Source organism: Arachis hypogaea, chromosome 11 (assembly GCF_003086295.3).
Source record: "Arachis hypogaea cultivar Tifrunner chromosome 11, arahy.Tifrunner.gnm2.J5K5, whole genome shotgun sequence".
NCBI classification, from domain to species: Eukaryota; Viridiplantae; Streptophyta; class Magnoliopsida; order Fabales; family Fabaceae; genus Arachis; species Arachis hypogaea.
In genome coordinates this window covers 101,389,270-101,394,820 of record NC_092046.1, presented here as the reverse complement: position 1 = coordinate 101,394,820, position 5,551 = coordinate 101,389,270, and the positions used below count along the sequence as shown (strand labels likewise).

The window sequence follows — 5,551 nt, the reverse complement described above, 5'->3', positions numbered from 1 at the left end:
CTCTGGTTTTTCATCCTTTTCTGGCGCTGAACTCCAGAATTGGGCAGAGAGCTGGCGTTGAACGCCAGTTTGTGTCATCTAAACTTGGGCAAAGTATGGACTATTATATATTTCTGGAAAGCCCTGGATGTCTACTTTCCAACGCAATTAGAAGCGTGCCATTTCGAGTTCTGTAGCTCCAGAAAATCCATTTTGAGTGCAGGGAGGTCAGAATCCAACAGCATCAGCAGTCCTTCTTCAACCTCTGAATCTGATTTTTGCTCAAGTCCCTCAATTTCAGCCAGAAAATATCTGAAATCACAGAAAAACACACAAACTCATAGTAAACTCCAGAAATGTGAATTTAACATAAAAACTAATGAAAACATCCCTAAAAGTAACTATATCCTACTAAAAACATACTAAAAACAGTGTCAAAAAGCGTATAAATTATCCGCTCATCACAACACCAAACTTAAATTGTTGCTTGTCCCCAAGCAACTGAAAATCAAATAGGATAAAAAGAAGAGAATATACTATAAATTCCAAACTATCAATGAAACATAGCTTCAATCATATGAGCGGGACTTGTAGCTTTTTTTTTTTCTTGAATAGTTTTGGCATCTCACTTTATCCATTGAGGTTCAGAATGATTGGCATCTATAGGAACTCAGAGTTCAGATAGTGTTATTGATTCTCCTAGTTCAGTATGATGATTCTTGAACACAGCTTCTTTATGAGTCTTGGTCGTGGCCCTAAGCACTTTGTTTTCCAGTATTACCACTGGATACATAAATGCCACAGACACATAATTGGGTGAACCTTTTCAGATTGTGACTCAGCTTTGCTAAAGTCCCCAATTAGAGGTGTCCAGGGTTCTTAAGCACACTCTTCTTTTGCTTTGGACCTTGACTTTAACCGCTCAGTCTCAAGTTTTCACTTGACACCTTCACGCCACAAGCACATGGTTAGGGACAGCTTGGTTTAGCCGCTTAGGCCAGGATTTTATTCCTTTAGGCCCTCCTATCCACTGATGCTCAAAGCCTTGGGATCCTTTTTATTTGCCCTTGCCTTTTGGTTTTAAGGGTTATTGGCTTTTTGCTCTTGCCTCTTGGTTTTAAGAGCTTTTGGCTTTTTCTGCTTGCTTTTTCTTTTTCTTTCTATTTTTTTTCGCCTATTTTTTTTTCTGCAAGCTTTATTCTTTGCTGCTTTTTCTTGCCTCAAGAATAATTTTTATGATTTTTCAGATTATCAAATAACATGTCTCCTAGTCATCATTCTTTCAAGAGCCAACATATTTAACATTCTTAAACAACAACTTCAAAAGACATATGCACTGTTTAAGCACACATTCAGAAAACAAGAAGCATTGTCACCACATCAATATAATTAAACTAAGTTCAAGGATAAATTCAAAACTCATGTACTTCTTGTTCTTTTGAATTAAAACATTTTTCATTTAAGAGAGGAGATGGATTCATAGGACATTCATAACTTTTAAGACATAGTTACTAACTACTAATGATCATGTAATGAAGACACAAACATAGATAAGCACATAACATAGAAAACGAAAAACAGAAGAAATAAGAACAAGGAATGAATTGGCGTTTCCTTCTTGAGGAACCAAAGATGTCCTTGAGCTCTTCTATGTCTCTTCCTTGTCTTTGTTGCTCCTCCCTCATTGCTTTTTGATCTTCTCTTATTTCATGAAGGATGATGGAGTGCTCTTGATGTTCCACTCTTAATTATCCCATGTTGGAACTTAATTCTCCTAGGGAGGTGTTGATTTGCTCCTAATATTTATGTGGAGGGAAGTGCATCCCCTGAGGTATCTCAGGGATCTCTTGATTTGCAGCCACATATTCTACCACTGAGCTATAGACCCTTGAGATGAATCTTTCCATCTCCCATGACTCGGAGGTGGAAGCCTTTGTCTTCCCTTCCCCTCTTTTAGAGGTTTAGGTGCCATCAATGGTAATGGAAAAACAAAAAGCTTATGCTTTTACCACACCAAACTTAGAATGTTGCTTGCCCTCGAGCAAAAGAAGAAAGAATAGAGGAAGAAGAAGAAGATATGGAGGAGATGGGGGGATGTGTGTATTCGGCCATATGGGTGGGATTGGGTGGGAAAGAGATATTGAATTTTGTAGGTAAGTGGGATGTATGGATGTGAGTCGTGAATGGAAAACAGAAGGGATGATCATGAATGGAGAGAGAGGGTGAGGTAGGTGGGGATCCTGTGGGGTCCACAGATCCTGGGGTGTTCAAGGATTTACAACCTTGCACCAAATTAGGCATGTAAAATGCCCTTGCACACAACTTCTGGGCGTTCAGCGCCAGGTTGGTGCCCATTTTGGGCGTTCAACGCCCATTTGTTGGCCATTTCTGGCGTTGAACGCCAGAAGCATGCTTGTTCTGGGCGTTCAGCACCAGCTCTTCTCCAGGGTGCCATTCTGGCGTTCAGCGCCCAGATGATGTCCATTTTGGGCGTTCAGTGCCCAGACACTGCCCATTTTGGGTGTTCAGCGCCAGAACCATGCTCTGTTCTGGCGTTGAACGCCAGACAGGTGCTTCCTCCAGGGTGTGATTTTTCTTCTGCTGTTCTTGATTCTGTTTCTAAATTTTTCGTTTATTTTGTGACTCCACATGATCATGAACCTATAAAGACATATAACTAAGAAAAATATAGTTAGATAAATAGAAATTGGGTTGCCTCCCAACAAGCGCTTCTTTAATGTCAATAGCTTGACAGTGGGCTCTCAGGGAGCCTCACAGATGTTCAGAGCATTGTTGAGACTCCCCCAACACCAAACTTAGAGTTTGGATATGGGAGTTCAACACCAAACTTAGAGTTTGGTTGTGGCCTCCCAACACCAAACTTAGAGTCTGACTGTGGGGGCTTTGGTTGACTCTGCTTTGAGAGAAGCTTTTTCTGCTTCCTTTTCATGGATGCAGAGAGAGATCCTTGAGTTGTAAACACAAGGTTGTCCTTATTTAATTGAAGGATCAATTCTCCTCTGTCCACATCAATCACAGCTCTTGCTGTGGCTAGGAAAGGTCTTCCTAGGATGATGGATTCATCCTCTTCCTTTCCAGTATCCAGGACTATGAAATCAGCAGGGATGTAAAGGCCTTCAACCTTTACTAATACGTCCTCTACTTGTCCATAAGCCTGTTTTCTTGAATTGTCTGCCATCTCTAATGAGATTTTAGCAGCTTGCACCCCATAGATTTCCAGTTTCTCTATTACAAAGAGGGGCATGAGGTTTATCCCTGAACCAAGATCACACAGAGCCTTAAAGATCATGGTGCCTATGGTACAAGGTATTATGAACTTTCCAGGATCCTGTCTCTTCTGAGGCAATGTCAGTTGATCCAGATCACTTAGTTCATTGGTGAACAAGGGAGGTTCATCTTCCCAAGTCTCAATACCAAATAATTTGGCATTTAGCTTCATGATTGCACCAATGAACTTGGCAGCTTGCTCTTCAGTAACATCCTCATTCTCTTCAGAAGAGGAATATTCATCAGAGCTCATGAATGGCATAAGGAGGTTCAATGGAATCTCTGTGGTCTCTAGATGAGCCTCAGAGTCCTTTGGTTCCTCAGAGGGAAACTCCTTATTGATCACTGGGCGTCCCAGGAGGTCTTCCTCCTTGGGATTCACGTCCTCCTCTCCCTTATTGGGTTCGGCCATTTTGGTTATGTCAATGGCCTTGTACTCTCTTTTTGGATTCTCTTCTGTATTGCTTGGGAGAGTACTAGGAGGGATTTCAGTGATCCTTTTACTCAGCTGGCCCACTTGTGCTTCCAAATTTCTAATGGAAGACCTTGTTTCATTCATGAAACTCACAGTGGCCTTAGATAGATCAGAGACTAAGTTTGCTAAGCTAGATGGATTCTGCTCAGAATTCTCTGTCTGTTGCTGAGTGGATGATGGAAAAGGCTTGCTATTGCTAAACCTGTTTTTTCCACCATTATTAAAGCCTTGTTGAGGCCTTTGATCCTTCCATGAGAGATTTGGATGATTTATCCATGATGGATTATAGGTGTTTCCATAAGGTTCACCTAAGTAATTCATCTCTGCTATTGCAGGGTTTTCAGGATCATAAGCTTCTTCTTTAGAAGATGCCTCTTGAGTACTGTTGGATGCAGCTTGCATTCCATTCAGAATCTGAGAAAGCATATTGACTTGCTGAGTCAATATTTTATTCTGAGCCAATATGGCATTCAGAGTATCAATTTCAAGAACTCCCTTCTTCATAGGCGTCCCATTACTCACAGGATTCCTCTCAGAAGTGTACATGAACTGGTTATTAGCAACCATGTTAATGAGTTCTTGAGCTTCTGCAGGCATTTTCTTTAGGTGAATGGATCCACCTGCAGAAGTATCTAATGACATCTTTGATAGCTCAGATAAACCATCATAGAATATATCCAGGATGGTCAATTCTGAAAGCATGTCAGTAGGACACTTTTTGGTCAGTCCTTTGTATCTCTCCCAAGCTTCATAGAGGGATTCACCTTCTTTGTGTCTGAAGGTCTGAACGTCCACTCTAAGTTTACTAAGCTTTTGAGGAGGAAAGAACTTGGCTATGAAAGCCATGACCAGCTTATCCCAAGAGTTTAGGCTATCTCTGGGTTGAGAGTCCAACCATACTCTAGCTCTGTCTCTTACAGCAAAAGGGAAAAGCATGAGCCTGTAGACTTCAGGATCTACTCCATTAGTCTTAACAGTATCACATATCTGCAAGAATTCAGTTAAGAACTGAAAAGGATCTTCAGATGGAAGTCCATGAAACTTGCAGTTCTGCTGCATCAGAGAAACTAGCTGAGGTTTCAGCTCAAAATTGTTTGCTCCAATGGCAGGAATGGAGATGCTTCTTCCATGTAAATTGGAATTAGGTGCAGTAAAGTCACCAAGCATTCTCCTTGCATTGTTGTTGGGTTCGGCTGCCATCTCCTTTACTTGTTCGAAATTTTCAATCAAGTTGTCTCTGGATTGTTGTAATTTAGCTTCTCTTAGTTTCCTCTTCAGAGTCCTTTCAGGTTCTGGATCAGCTTCAACAAGAATGCATTTTTCTCTATCCCTTCTCATAAGAAAGAGAAGAGAAAAAGAAAAGAAGAGGAATCCTCTATTTCGCAGTAAAGAGGTTCCTTATTGTTAGTAGAAAAAGAAGAAGAAGAAAAATTTGAACACAGATAGAAGAGGGGGTTCGAATTTGGTGAGTGATGTGAGGAAGAGATGTTAGTAGATGAATAAATAAATAGAATAAGATGAGAGAGGGAGAGGATTTTCGAAAATAATTTTTGAAAGAGGGTTAGTAATTTTCGAAAATTAATTTTGAAAAGGGTTAGTAGTTTTTCGAAAATTCAAATAAAAAATAAAATAATTAGTTTAATTAAAAAGAAATTTTGAAAAAGAGGGAGATATTTTCGAAAATTAGAGAGAGAAAGAGTTAGTTAGGTAGTTTTGAAAAAGATAAGAAACAAACAAAAAGTTAGTTAGTTGGTTGAAACAAATTTTGAAAAGATAAGGAGTTGGGAAGTTAGAGAAGATATTTTGAAA

At 39.9% G+C, this 5,551-nt stretch overlaps 1 non-coding gene across 1 annotated transcript; it reads left to right on the top strand.

The window, feature by feature from the left end:
- Window positions 1-4,438: 4,438 nt before the first annotated feature.
- LOC112725085 (small nucleolar RNA R71) lies at window positions 4,439-4,546 on the top strand. The gene has a single exon (XR_003164214.1). It is a non-coding gene; the product is annotated as a small nucleolar RNA R71 (small nucleolar RNA).
- Window positions 4,547-5,551: the final 1,005 nt, after the last annotated feature.